General features: G+C 43.9%; 1 protein-coding gene across 1 annotated transcript in view; it reads left to right on the top strand.

Annotated features, from left to right (window-relative positions):
- Positions 1–8,028: 8,028 nt before the first annotated feature.
- The window catches only part of LOC124037092 (cadherin-24-like), a 31,308-nt gene continuing 23,369 nt past the window's right edge, over positions 8,029–15,967 (top strand). Inside the window, exon 1 of the mRNA XM_046351735.1 lies at positions 8,029–8,215. The gene's annotated coding sequence lies outside the window, so the exon portion shown is untranslated. The remainder of the gene's footprint in view (positions 8,216–15,967) is intronic.

The raw sequence follows: 15,967 nt of genomic DNA, 5'->3' as shown, positions 1-15,967 counted from the left end.
ATATGGGTGTGTGTGTGTGTGTGTGTGTGTGTGTGTGTGTGTGTGTGTGTGTGTGTGTGTATGTAGATATATATGGGTGTGTGTGTATGTGTGTATATATATGTGTATAGGTGTATGTATGTATGTGAATGTATGTATGTGATATATATATATATATATATGGTATATATTTTTACTTATTTTTTATTAAACATATTTTTTTTTATGGGGGGAACGTTTAATTTAACAAATCCTTGTTCCGATCTCCTGACCCACAGTATGTAAAGGTACGGCTGACTAGGTCGGTTGCGGATGGTTTATTTTTTGACCGGCAGTGCTTAGCAATATTATCTTGAGGCTATATCTTGCTTATTTCTGGGATTGACCCAGGATGACGCTTAAATGCGCAATATGTTTAAGTTGCAACTTATTCGGTTTAGGTTTATTAGATGCTAACTGAACACTTAACTCGCGGGAGCCTCCTCAGTTCATATGTTAGTAGAAGTTCTAGGATAGTGAGAGGTGAACGTATAGTTGGTATTTTATTTTTGTTTTACCTCTGGTTCGAGGTCGCGCCGTGCTTTTTTGGCATCGGCCAGACAATGTGTTTATTATTTTTATTTTTCCTTTTTTGTCTCTCCTGTTTGTACATTCCTGTTAAAGGTGGGTAGATGGGGGGGGGGGTAAGTGTTGTGGAAATTAGGGGAACAGGGGGAAGTAAAGGTGCTTGCAGGGGGAGGGGTGGGTTGGATACTGCTCGGGTGTGGGTGCTACATATGCTGATCGTGATGGTTTGGTGCGCTTTCTTACCTTTTTATCAAGTTACATGATATGCAGGCCACCATAGGAACTACAAACGAGAGGAGGGTGGGGCTTACATTCACTTCCTGGAATGTCAAGGGTTTAAACGAACCAATTAAGAGGGGCAAGGTCCTAGCCCACTTGAAAGCACTCTTGTCTGATATTATATTTTTGCAAGAAACCCATCTGAAGAATAACTCTCATAGCAGACTTAGGTGTAGGTGGGTGGGGCAAGTGTATCACTCTAACCTCTCTGCCAAAACGAGAGGCACAGCGATTCTGGTACGGAAAGGAATTCCCTTTCTACATAAAACCACTATTGCGGATAGAGGGTCGGTATGTGATCGCAATAGGAGAAATCCACTCTACCTCAGTAACTCTACTAAATATCTATGGGCCAAACATTGACAACCCCTCTTTTTTCAAGAGAGTCCTTGCCCTGATTCCAGATATCTCCCATACTAACCTGGTCATTGGAGGGGACCTTAACTGTGGGCTAGACCAATATTTGGATAGATCCTCTACCCGGTGAACCCCTACCTCCTATTCAGTACCTCTAGGATCTGATCAGGCCCTACACCCAAACAAGGGCACTGCGTTCATCCACCTCTGGCCTGCTCGCCTCCCTACCACTGAGGAAGTACAGCTCCTGCTCAGCCCAGTCAAAACTGTTCGCTGCTCTGGCCCCCCCAATGGTGGAACAAACACCCTCACGACGCCAGGACAGCGGAGTCAATCACCACCTTCCGGAGACACCTGAAACCCCACCTCTTTAAGGAATACCTAGGATAGGATAAGTAATCCCTCTCACCCCCCCCCCCCCCTTTAAGATTTAGATGCACTATTGTAAAGTGACTGTTCCACTGGATGTCATAAGGTGAATGCACCAATTTGTAAGTCGCTCTGGATAAGAGCGTCTGCTAAATGACTTAAATGTAATGTAAATGTATTCAAGCGAATTCTTGAATACCTACATAAAAAATTCAAACTTATTTGATATATGGAGGATCGCTAACCCTACGGGTAGGGAATACTCCTTTTACTCTCATGTTCACAAGGTTTACACTTGAATTGACTACTTTTTGTTGGATGCTAGACTACTCCCCTATACCTGTAATGTGAGGTATCATGATATTATAATCTCGGACCACAGTCCACTCACCTTCTCCCTGAGATTGGGTGACATTGTACCAAACGAGAGGGTCTGGAGGTTGAATCCTCAGCTCCTCACAGAACCAACATTCTGTGAATATCTTAAAGACCAAATTACATTTTTCTTTGATACCAACGACAACACAGAGACCTCCACAGCATTATTGTGGGAAACACTGAAGGCTTATCTGAGAGGCTGTATCATCTCCTTTCAGGCTGCCAGGAGTAAGCAAAACAGAGGTAAACTGGAAGAACTAGAGGGACAAATTCACTTACTGGATAGGGAGAATGCTAGCCACCCATCTATGGAGAAACATAAAAAAATTACCTCTTTAAAATTTGAATATAATCAGATTCTCTCAGCTAAAATCGCTAAATCTTTTCTCTATGCCAAGCAAAAATATTTTGAGTTTGGTGACAAACCACACAAATTACTCGCCAGACAACTTCGAAAAAATGTGAGTGACCGAATGATTCACAGGGTTAAATCTGCATCTGGGGAATTACTCTCTTCCCCCAAAGACATCAATGACAGATTCCGGCAGTTTTATGAGACTCTATATACAGACTCTAGACTCTAAAGCGGATCCTAACCCCTTAATTATGCAAACATTTTTGGAGGACTGTAATCTTCCTGCCCTGAACCAGGAAGATTCTAACTTCCTGAATAAGGAAATATCTCTTGATGAAATCCGAGAAACAATTAAATCTCTAAAGAGTGGCAAGACCCCGGGCCCAGATGGATACCCTGGTGAATTCTATAAAAGATTCAGCAACATGCTCTCCCCCTATCTGCACAAAATGTTGATTCAGGCCAATGAGGATGGAGCTCTCCCTTCTACTTTGGATGAAGCGTTCATTACAGTTATACATAAGAAGGGTAAAGATCCAGAAGAGGTAGGGTCATACAGACCAATATCTCTCCTTAATACAGACCAAAAGATTTTAGCAAAAACTCTGGCTAACAGGCTTAGCACTTTAATTGGCAAATTGGTCCATTCGGATCAGACCGGCTTTATCCCTAACAGAAACTCATTCTTCAATCTCAGGCGCCTCTTCAATATTATGTATTCTCAGAGGTTACCCAACGTGGACCTTGCCGTCATATCTCTTGACGCCGAAAAGGCCTTTGACCAAGTTGAGTGGCCCTATCTATTCAAGGTCCTACAGAAATGTAATATTGGAGATAGGTTCATAAATTGGATCCAGCTTTTATATAGGAACCCCTGTGCCAGAATACTCACTAACCAATCATTGTCGCCCCGATTTAACCTCAACAGGGGGACAAGGCAGGGTTGTGCGCTGTCGCCTATGCTCTTCGCCCTAATTATCGAACCGCTTGCTCAGACGATTAGATCTCATGCAGCAATACACGGCTATAATACTAAAGATACTCTAAATAAGATCTCCCTATACGCAGATGACATCCTCCTCTATGTAACAGAACCCCAGGCTAGTATCCCAGCTATTCTTGATGTGATCAATTTGTTTGGTACCTTCTCGGGATACAGAATAAATTGGAACAAGAGTGAATTAATGCCCATACGGTCGCAAAATACCTCCTGGCTAGAACATCTCCCATTTAAGTTATCTTCAGAAAAATTTACCTACCTAGGAATTGTAGTTACCAAACAATACTCCTTACTATTTAAAGAGAATTTCCCCTCTCTGATACAAAAACTCAAAGCAAACATACTATTTTGGAGAACTCTCCCAATTTCTCTGCTCGGAAGAATTAATGCCATTAAAATGGTCTTCCTCCCACAACTGCTCTACCTATATCAGAACATCCCAGTATTCATACCTAAATCCTTTCATAAACAACTGGACTCAATTATCAATCCTTTCATCTGGGATTATAAAACACACAGGATAGGTAAAAAACACCTCTGTAAATCCAAGATGGAAGGAGGATTGTCTCTCCCAAATTTTATATTTTATTACTGGGCCGCTAACCTCCGCATTGTTACGTTTCTGTTGGATGACGTACTCCCGGCATCCAGCTGGCTTAGTATGGAGCGTGAGGAGTGTCACCCCTTCTCTATTGGCGCTGTGATTTTGTCGCCTGTCAATCTGGAGATGTCACTTTATTGTAACAATCCTATAATACATAGCACAGTCCGAATCTGGAAGCAAATTAAAGTCCACTTTGAGCTCAGACCAATGTCATTCATGCTCCCTGTCGCCAGGAATCCCTCCTTTGCCCCTTCTAACCTTGATAACACCTTTGAGCGATGGGGAGAGTTGGGGATAAGCACCATAGGGGATTTATACATAGAAGGGACCTTTGCTTCCTTTGAGCTGCTGAGGGAAATTTATAATCTTCCCAGAAGTAATTTTTTCAGATACCTACAAATTAGAGACTACGTTAGAAAACACCTCCCAACATTTGGGAATGCTAAACCTTCCATGTTTGACGGATGCATAAAAATATGCCCCACCTCAGATAAACTGATATCGCGTCTATATGATGCTTTTCAATCTGTTAGCACACCTTCTACTGATGCCATCAAGGCAAAATGGGAGGAAGAACTAGGGACTGACATCTCAGTGGCAGACTGGGAAGAGAGCTTGGAGTATATCCACACATGCTCCATTAATTCCACACATCGTCTCATACAATTCAAGGTATTACACAGATTACACTATTCCAAAACTAAACTGCATAGGATATTTCCTGACACATCCCCTACATGTGATAAATGTCAGGCTACGCAGGGTACACTACTCCACTGCTTTGCCCTATGCTCTAGCTTGCATGGTTATTGGTGTGGAATTTTTAGGATCCTCTCTGAAGTTTTGGAGACTTCAATAGATCCAGACCCGCTTCTGATAATCCCGGGAGTATCTGAGTCCCTAAACAGATTAACCAACCCCCAAAAACAACTAATCTCGTATGGTCTCATCTCGGCAAAAAAACTAATCTTGTTGTTTTGGAAAAGGAGGGAAGCGCCCTCTACCAAATTATGGCTCAATGAATTGGCAAACACTGTACACTTAGAAAGAATTAGATATATTCTGAACAATAAATTATCAACATTTGATAAAATCTGGCAGCCTTTCCTCTCCTACTTGGACGAGTCGGCGCTGTGAATTTGTACTTATTAACGCACTCTCAATGGTAAAATTTTAATCTACCTTTGGGCAGCGTGTGCTGGCCCTACCACCCGAGCAGTTGGGAGGGGGGGGGGGGACATCTTCCCTCTTTCTTTCTACGTGTCCTTGTTTTGTATGTCGTGTTCTGTATTATTTGTTCTGCACCCAGAACTCTGGGACTTGTTGTTCCTGTATGCTCTTTTATGTTTAGATAAGAATTGTATAGCTGTCATGTATACCTATACACCATTCTTGTGTGTGTTTAATAAAAATATTTGAAACAAAAAGCCTAACACAACTTGCCATTGGAACACAGGAGTGATGGTTGGGGCTTTGGCGGGTTGCTGTGGAGGGTGCCGGGCAGTTGACAGGGGTAGGGGTAGCCATGTGGAAAACATAGCCAGCCGTAGAGAAATGCTTCTTGAAATTCTCAATCATAGTGGATTTATCGGTGGTGACAATGTTTCCTAGCCTCAGAGCAGTGGGCAGCTGGGAAGAGGTGCTCTTATTCTCCATGGACTTTACAGTGTCCCAGAACTTTTTTGTGTTAGTACTACAGGATGCAAATTTCTGTTTGAAAAAGCTTGCCTTAGCTTTTCTAACTGCCTGTGTATATTTGTTCCTAACTTCCCTGAAATGTGCATATCACAGGGGCTATTCGATGCTAATGCAGAACACCACAGGATGTTTTTGTGCTGGTCAAGGGCAGACAGGTCTGGCGTGAACCAAGGACTATATCTAATCCTAGTTCTACATTTTTTGAGAGGGGCATGCTTATTTAAGATGGTGAGGAAGGCACTTTTAAATAATAGCCAGGCATCATCTACTGATGGGATGAGGTCAATGTCGTTCCAGGATACCCCGGTCAGGTCAATTAGAAAGGCCTGCTCGCAGAAGTGTTTCAGGGAGCGTTTGACAGTGATGAGGGGTGGTCGTTTGGTCGCAGACCCATTACGGATGCAGGCAATGAGGCAGTGATTGCAGAGATCTTGATTGAAAACAGCAGAGGTGTATTTGGAGGGCGAATTAGTTAGAATGACATCTATGAGGGTGCCCGTGTATACTGATTTGGGGTTGTACCTGGTAGGTTCATTGATAATTTGTGTGAGATTGAGGGCATCAAGCTTAGTTTGTAGGATGGCCGGGGGGTTAAGCATGTCCCAGTTTAGGTCACCTAGCAGCACGAGCTCAGAAGATAGATGGGGGGGCAATCAGTTCACATTATAGTATCGAGGGCACAGCTGGGGGCAGAGGGAGGTCTATAGCAAGCAGCAACTGTGAGAGACTTGTTTCTGGAAGGTGAATTTTTCGAAGTAGAAGCTCAAATTGTTTGGGTACAGACTTAGCCTGCAGAGTTCTGTATTACTTTCTCTTTGCAGTAGATTGCAACACCGCCCCCTTTGGCAGTTCTATCTTGGCGGAAAACGTTATAGTTAGCAAAGGAGATTTCAGGGTTTTTGGTGGTTTTCTAAGCCAGGATTCAGACACGGCTCAGACATCTGGGTTGGCAGAGTGTGCCAAAGCAGTGAGTGAAACACACTTGGGGAGTAGGCTTCTAATGTTAACATGCATGAAACCAAGGCTTTTACGTTTACAGAAGCCAACAAATGAGAGCACCTGGGGGGTGGGAGTGGAGCTAGGCACTGAAGGACCTGGATTAACCTCTACATCAACAGAGGAGAAGTAGGATAAGGGTACGGCTAAAGACTATACGAACTGGCCGTCTAGCACGTTCAGAACAGAGTAAAAGGAGCAGGTTTCTGGGCACGATAGCATAGATTCAAGGCATAGTGTACAGACAAAGGTAAGGTAGGATGTGAGTACATTAGAGATAAACCTAGGCATTGAGTAATGAAGAGAGTGATACAGTCTCTGGAGATGTTTAAACCAGGTGATGTCATTGCATATGTAGGAGGTGGAACAACGTGGTTGGTTAAGGCATATTGAACAGGGCTAGAGGCTCTACAGTGAAATAAGACAGTAATCACTAACCAGGACAGTAATGGACAAGGCATATTGATATTAGAGAGAGGCATGCGTGGCCAAGTGAACACATGGGTCCAGTGAGTTGTTGGGCTGGCTGGGGACACGGCGATTCAAACAGTTAGAAGGACGGTGCTAAACAAGCTAGCAGCTAGTAGACCAGGGCAAGCTTGCAGTTAGCAGGCCGGGTTAGCAAGCAAGCAGTTAGCATGGGCTAGCAGTTAGCAGACCGGGTTAGCAAGCAAGCAGTTAGCAGACCGGGCAGGCAAGCTAGCAGTTAGCATGTTATTTTAATGGAGAAAAATACTTCATTTTTTTAAACAAGGACATTTCTAAGTGACGCCAAACTTTTGAACAGCAGTGTATATTTATTTTAATTCTGTGAAAACAGCCATAGTGCAACTCTCCCTTTTTCAAGGCTGAATTAATGTACCAGGAAAAGTAAGGTTCAGTACACAGACCAGACATAACAATTACAGCCACCAGGGGTTCCATGCACTTGGGAAATTGTGCAGTCTTGCTAAAACAGTTTTTCCCCCTGTGTACACATGTCATGGTTTACTACCACATTAGTATAGGCCTAATATATGTATTCAGTTTCACTCAACTCAGCATATTCTTTTGTCCCTCTTTCAACAGCTATTGAAGAGACAATTGAAGAGTAACTGATGGGGAGAGGACTACTGCTGAGCATTCTTATTTAAGAGTGCAAGGCTGCAAGCTGACAGACTATTTTCCTGGCTCTAAAACTATTTAACTTTCCCATGACAAAAAAAAAGACCACATTGTTTACGTTTGGCTGATGCATGCAACCACTGGACTGCAGTGATAATATATACTGGATCACAGGCGTTAGGATGAGAAAGTACAAGAATAGGATACGCATTCACAGGATGCAAAGCAAACATGCCCACAATTACATTGTGGCATGAAGGCTGAAAAAAATAGTAGCCTACAATATCCCCAAAAACGAGAATCAAACTGTCAGCCGCGCGAGAAGGATAGGGGTCTGTGAGGATAGAGGGGGAGTGATATGTAATTTACTGGAACAGTCTCACGAGCACCAGAGTGAGAGCGCGCGCTTAAAGGCACCCAGTGAAGAACACCGGCTTCCCCACTTTGGAATCTAGTTGTATTTCATTCAGCGCGTTTACCTAAATCGCTGGCAGACGAAGGAGGTACCCAATTATATCTGTATTAAAAGGTAAGATTGAAATTCGCATGAGAAAAATGCATCGGGACAAAACGTTTTCTTTTTCAATAATGGTATTCAGTTTTATTTGTAGCTTTCACTGTAGCCGATGCATTTTACGGAATAAATGGGGTATCAGTTATTCATTTTTTTATAGCTGCTGTTGACAGTCTTATGCATGCGAATAAATGTTTCTTCCAATGTCGATATATGTTCCATGGTGGTGAATCTGACAAAAAGCCAAAATTGTGTGGCGCGCGCGCCTATGTCAAATACAATGTGCATAAGAATGTTTGTCTTCAGATGTCAGCTGTTTTAGCAGACATAATAATGTAGACACAATACACAGTTATCCAGGAGATCCGTTGGAAGGGACCAAACTGCGGATGTTCTGGTTGACTAAACTAAGCGCGGAGATTTGACATATGGTACCTATGGGTTTCCACAACCACAAATATCGTAAACGTTAATGAAAAAAATAAAAAGCTTTTTGGTCTTAATTAAGCTTAGGGTTAGGCATAAGGTTAGCACTGTGGTTAGGTTTAAAACCAGATTTTAAGAAGATAAATTGTGCAAATAGGTGGGCTTTATGACTTTTGCTGTGGTAACTAGTAACGACTGTTTTAATGTGATAGTCCGCTTCCCTTCCTACCCAGACAAGTCACAATTACGCTGAACAAAAATATATAAACTGTTGGTCCCATTTATTATTATTTTTTTTACCTTTATTTAACTAGGCAAGTCAGTTAAGAACAAATTCTTATTTTCAATGACGGCCTAGGAACAGTGGGTTAACTGCCTGTTCAGGGGCAGAACGACAGATTTGTACTTTGTCAGCTCGGGATATGAACTTGCAACCTTTCGGTTACTAGTCCAACGCTCTAACCACCACCCCATGTTTCATGAGCTGAAATAAAAGATTCCAGAAATTTTCCATACACACAAAAAGCTTATTTCTCTCAAGTGTTGTGCACATATTTGTTTACATCCCTGTTCGTGAGCATTTTCGACGTTGTCAAGATAATCAATCCATCCATCTGACAGGTGTGGCATATCAAGAAGTTGATTAAACAGCATGATCACATGTGCACCTTGTGCTGGAGACAATAAAAGGCCACTCAAATGTGCAGTTCTGTCACACAACACAATGCCACAGATATCTCAAATTTTGTGCAATTGTCATGATGACTGCAGGAATGTCCACCAGAGCTTTTGCCAGAGAATTAAATGTTTATTTCTCTAACATAAGCCACCTCCAAAAGCGTTTTAAAGAATTTGGCAGTACGTCCAACTGGCCTCACAACCGCAGACCACGTATAACCAAGCCAGCCCAGGACCTCCACATCTGGCTTCTTCACCTGCGGGATTGTCTGATGGGCAGGGTGCTGAGGAGTATTTCTGTCTGTAATGAAGCCCTTTTTATGGGGAAAACTCATTCTGATTGGATGGCCCTGGCTCCCCATTGGGTGGGCCTGGCTCCTAAATGGGTGGGTTTATGCCCTCCCAGCCCCACCGATGGCTGCGCCCCTGCCCAGTCATGTGAAATCCATAGATTAGGGCCTAATTCATTTATTTCAATTGACTGATTTCCTTATATGAACTGTAATTAGGGCTGTGGCGGTCATGACATTTTGTCATGCAAATAACTGCCGATCTCGGTATTTGACTGTTAATTAAGAAACACATTTAGCATCTCCGGCTTCCACGCATAGCCTATGGCGCACCTATGGAGCGTCTACATTATAAAAACGTCTAATAAATACTTTGAATATAGCCTGCACCATCACAATACGTCAATTATTTATTTTAGGCCGGTCTAAAGAAACAATATTATATGAAGGAAATGTAGCCTATTTCAGAAGAACAGAATAGCATAATATGAGTTGTCGTTATGTTAGGCCTTAATCTGGCAATGCCATATAGCTGTGGGCTATACTAGTTCATTTAGCAGGCAAGAATTGCTTATAATTCCCGTGGCATTATTTTATATTGTTTTACAGTCAGAACAATAAAATGGAACATAGCTGAATAAAATAGAAAGGATAGTTTCCCCAAATGATTTGAAGGAGTGCGCACATGCGGCTATTCTGTGTTGAGTGGTGAACAAAGAAACAGGTCCTCCTATATGCTTCATTTAGAGTTATTAATGCAACTTTAGTTGTGATACAAACGTTAGGCTATATGTTTTGATTTTCTAATACATAATAATAATTTGAAGAAAAGTTGCATAAAAGGCACGCGCTCTGCTCTGTTTCTTGCACAGGCTGCACATTCTGGGCATCATTCACAAGTGATAGTATTCTGACTCCAATCAGACTACATACACTAAATAATATATGCGTGAAATTAGTTTGGATTTAGAATGGGTCATTATTATCTGTTGGAACAGGTGCAGGGGGAGGAAAGCATTGTAATCCGTATGCACTTGAATAGCGAATGGAGAGCGCTTTTCCCATGGTTCATTTTCATGCCAGCCAGGCAGGCTACTCCGGTTGTAAAGAGAAACAATGTGCTTCATATTAGGAAAGATGAGAAATAAATATAATAGGCCTAGCGTATAGAAATCTGATTGGATCCTCTTTTTAATAGAGGCCATCAAAACTCTGTTTTATAGCATATCCTGTAGATATCCTCATCGGCAGATACGACAGCCTTGGTTTCTCAAATGATTGCCTCGCTTGGTTCACCAACTACTTCTCTGATAGAGTTCAGTGTGTCAAATCGGAGGGTCTGCTGTCCGGACCTCTGGCAGTCTCTATGGGGGTGCCACAGGGTTCAATTCTTGGACCGGCTCTCTTCTCTGTATACATCAATGAGGTCGCTCTTGCTGCTGGTGAGTCTCTGATCCACCTCTACGCAAACGACACCATTCTGTATACTTCTGGCCCTTCTTTGGACACTGTGTTAACAACCCTCCAGGCAAGCTTCAATGCCATACAACTCTCCTTCCGTGGCCACCAATTGCTCTTAAATACAAGTAAAACTAAATGCATGCTCTTCAACCGATTGCTACCTGCACCTACCCGCCTGTCCAACATCACTACTCTGGACGGCTCTGACTTAGAATACGTGCACAACTACAAATACTTAGGTGTCTGGTTAGACTGTAAACTCTCCTTCCAGACCCATATCAAACATCTCCAATCCAAAGTTAAATCTAGAATTGGCTTCCTATTTCGCAACAAAGCATCCTTCACTCATGCTGCCAAACATACCCTTGTAAAACTGACCATCCTACCAATCCTCGACTTTGGCGATGTCATTTACAAAATAGCCTCCAATACCCTACTCAACAAATTGGATGCATTCTATCACAGTGCAATCTGTTTTGTCACCAAAGCCCCATATACTACCCACCATTGCGACCTGTACGCTCTCGTTGGCTGGCCCCCGCTTCATACTCATCGCCAAACCCACTGGCTCCATGTCATCTACAAGACCCTGCTAGGTAAAGTCCCCCCTTATCTCAGCTCGCTGGTCACCATAGCATCTCCCACCTGTCGCACACGCTCCAGCAGGTATATCTCTCTAGTCACCCCCAAAACCAATTCTTTCTTTGGCCGCCTCTCCTTCCAGTGCTCTGCTGCCAATGACTGGAACGAACAACAAAAATCTCTGAAATTGGAAACACTTATCTCCCTCACTAGCTTTAAGCACCAACTGTCAGAGCAGCTCACAGATTACTGCACCTGTACATAGCCCACCTATAATTTAGCCCAAACAACTACCTCTTTCCCAACTGTATTTAATGTATTTATTTATTTTGCTCCTTTGCACCCCATTATTTGTATTTCCACTTTGCACATTCTTCCATTGCAAAACTACCATTCCAGTGTTTTACTTGCTATATTGTATTTACTTTGCCACCATGGCCTTTTTTGCCTTTACCTCCCTTCTCACCTCATTTGCTCACATTGTATATAGACTTGTTTATACTGTATTATTGACTGTATGTTTGTTTTACTCCATGTGTAACTCTGTGTTGTTGTATGTGTCAAACTGCTTTGCTTTATCTTGGCCAGGTCGCAATTGTAAATGAGAACTTGTTCTCAACTTGCCTACCTGGTTAAATAAAGGTGAAATCAAATAAATAAAAATAAAAAATGTTGCGCAACATGGGCTTATAGGAACATTTATTTAATTCCATGCATCAACCAGCTATGAGGAGCTGTCTGTCACTGAGCAACAGGTGATCCTATTCCGCTCAAGCTCTGAATGCCAGGGCTCTCATGAAGTGTTTGATTTGATTTTTGATTGCATTTGCGTTGATATCATAGTGATTAGAGAGCGCTGAGTACAAGACCATTAGCGACTGTCCGTTAGCAAGTTTGGTAGGCTACTAATAACTACCAGTTACCGCCTAGTTACCGTGACTAAATGGTCACATGAAATTTAACTGTGGTCATGACTCATGACTGCCAGTGTGGTGGTTATATGGTCACTGTAACAGCCCTAACTGTAACTTTGCAAAATCTTAGAAATTGTTGCATGTTGCGTTTTATATTTTCGCTTAGTATAGATGTCCATCCATGTCTGAGGACATCATCAGATGAAGTGGAAACCGGCCACTAAGGCCAACAGTGCCTTAGTGGCACTTGGAGATGGTGGATGGCCTCTGGTGCAAGATATTTTTCTTATAAGCCTATCCCAAACCTTAACCCTTACCTTAACCATTCAGAGTTAATGCCTAACCTTAAGATTTTGAAGTTAATGGCTAAACTTTAACCTGAAGTACTTGGACATTTGAGATTTGGAACAACTTCTAAATTAAACGTTTGAGAAACATGGATGAATGTCTAATTTTAACATGAGACTGTTTGAGCTTGTTGTTCTTCCTGGACTCGTGCGTTGTGGAGCGCGCGCAAAAAAACGCTCACCTGCAGACCGCACTGGTTCCGCACGGATTTGCGCTCGCGTAATGAAAATGATGAGCTCGTCTCCGCGTCGCCAGTAGCTCGAAATTGTTAGCGTTGCATTCATTATTATAGTTAGACCAAGTGTGTAAATCACATTAACATGCGTCAGAGGGGTCACAGCTCCAGAATTCTCTAACAAGACAAGGTTGTGCTCCAGGCTGTTCAGTGTAGGCCTATCTACAGTATGCTAATGAACAGCTTTGAAGAGTGTGTGTGTGTGTGGCACAAGAGGAGAGGAAGTAGGGAGAGAAATAACAGACCCTTAGAATAAGACACCATGTACCACATTTGCACGTCAACAACACTTTGACTTTGGACATCAAAAAGGAGAAGAGAAGATCATTATCAGTCATTTCCACTCAGCACATAATACACACACACACGGCCAGTATAGATATTCCCCAGTCCCCATTCACCAGAGTCTTTGTTGAACTCATTAATTTGTCAAGTGAATGTACAGCTGAGTCATAAACACTAACACATTGTTAGAGCGAGCACACGTCTGCCACAACACAGCACTTTGATTGGGAGGTTGTCATACCACTTAGGCTTTGACTGACTGTCTGAATGTCAGATGTTGACAATAGCAAGATGAGTGATGTGCTGAGTAGAGTCACAGTGAGGCCTCATCAGTTTGGTTTGGACAGAATGGGAGGACTGTCTACACACTGAGAGAGAACGAGAGAAGGTGGTAAAGAGAGAGAGGCAGAGCGGTCTTAAAACATTAAGATGAATGGAAGGAAGAAGAGAATGTCAGGGAGACGCACGGGTGGAGCAGAATCTCTTTGCCTGTCTTCGTTGCTTAAGCCAGCCAAGCTCTCCCTTCATCACATACCCCCTCTCTCTTCTCTTCTTCCTCTATCTCCCCCTCACTCCCTCTCTCTTTTCCCCTCCCTCCCACTCCTCCCCCTCTCTCTGTATCTCTCTCTCTCTCTCTGTATCTCTCTCTCTCTACCCCCTCTCCTCCCTCTCTCTGTATCTCTCTCTCTAACGCCCCTCTCCTCCTCCTCTCTGTATCTCTCTCTACCCCCCTCTCTCCTCTCTCTCTGTATCTCTCTCTCTACCCCCCCTCTCTCTCTCTCTCTCTCTGTATCTCTCTCTCTACCCCCCTCTCCTCCCTCTCTCTGTATCTCTCTCTCTACCCCCTCTCCTCCCTCTCTCTGTATCTCTCTCTCTCTACCCCCTCTCCTCTCTCTCTCTGTATGTCTCTCTCTACCCCCTCTCCTCCCTCTCTCTGTATCTCTCTCTCTCTACCCCCCTCTCCTCCCTCTCTCTGTATCTCTCTCTACCCCCCTCTCTCCTCTCTCTCTCTGTATCTCTCTCTACCCCCCTCCTCCCTCTCTCTGTATCTCTCTACCCCCTCTCCTCCTCTGTACTCTCTCTCTCTCTACCCCTCTCCCCCTCTATCTCTCTCTATCCCCCCTCCTCCCTCTCTCTGTATCTCTCTACCCCCCCTCTCCTCCCTCTCTTTGTATCTCTCTCTCTACCCCTCCTCCCTCTCTCTGTATCTCTCTACCCCCTCTCCTCCCTCTCTCTGTATCTCTCTACCCCCCCCCCTCTCCTCCCTCTCTCTGTATCTCTCTACCCCCTCTCTCCTCCCTCTCTCTGTATCTCTCTACCGCCCCCTCTCCTCCCTCTCTCTGTATCTCTCTACCCCCCCTCCACTCTCTCTCTCTGTATCTCTCTACCCCCCTCTACTCTCTCTCTCCGTATCTCTCTCTCTACCCCCCTCTCCTCCCTCTCTCTGTATCTCTCTCTACCCCCCCTCTCCTCCCTCTCTCTGTATCTCTCTCTACCCCCCTCTCCTCCCTCTCTCTGTATCTCTCTACCCCCCCTCCACTCTCTCTCTCTGTATCTCTCTACCCCCCCTCTACTCTCTCTCTCTGTATCTCTCTCTCTACCCCCCTCTCCTCCCTCTCTCTGTATCTCTCTCTACCCCCCTCTCCTCCCTCTCTCTGTATCTCTCTCTACCCCCCCTCTCCTCCCTCTCTCTGTATCTCTCTCCCCCCCCCCCCTCTCCTCCCTCTCTCTGTATCTCTCTCTACCCCCCCCTCCACTCTCTCTCTCTGTATCTCTCTACCCCCCTCTACTCTCTCTCTCTGTATCTCTCTCTCTACCCCCCTCTCCTCCCTCTCTCTGTATCTCTCTCTACGCCCCCTCTCCTCCCTCTCTCTGTATCTCTCTCTACCCCCCTCTCCTCCCTCTCTCTGTATCTCTCTCTCTACCCCCCTCTCCTCCCTCTCTCTGTATCTCTCTAACCCCCCCCTCTCCTCCCTCTCTCTGTATCTCTCTACCCCCCCACTCTCCTCTCTCTCTCTGTATCTCTCTACCCCCCCTCTCCTCTCTCTCTCTGTATCTCTCTACCCCCCCCCCTACTCTCTCTCTGTATCTCTCTACCCCCCCCCCCCCCTCTACTCTCTCTCTATATATGTAAAGGCTTGACATGCACAGTCTATTTTTAATAAAAATGAAACAGCTTTCTTGCAGTGAAGCGAGACACAGAGTGAAGTGAGACTGAAACAGCGATTTGCAATTTAGGCCTGTGTGACACTCATCATCCCCCTCCGAGCCAGCAACAGTAAATTTGCCCTCAGTCTTTCATTGCCTATCTATCTCTATCGCTCTATATCTCTATCCAGCGATCCCCTCACACACGTTTCTAACTAACACTTACATCTCAAAAGCTGAAAAATAATATTAAATTACATGTTTTTTTTCTGTAATTGTGGAGCAGTAGACATGAGAGCAATATGAACAACACTAAAGCTAACTGTTTTAAAATGGGCCAGGAAGTACTATTAATGGATTCAAAGATGCAGCAGTATACAGAAGAAAGGGAATGTCTGTA

Source organism: Oncorhynchus gorbuscha, linkage group LG06 (genome assembly GCF_021184085.1).
Source record: "Oncorhynchus gorbuscha isolate QuinsamMale2020 ecotype Even-year linkage group LG06, OgorEven_v1.0, whole genome shotgun sequence".
NCBI lineage: Eukaryota > Metazoa > Chordata > Actinopteri > Salmoniformes > Salmonidae > Oncorhynchus > Oncorhynchus gorbuscha.
The sequence above is the reverse complement of the archived record's forward strand: the minus strand, read 5'-3'. Positions and strand labels throughout refer to the sequence as shown.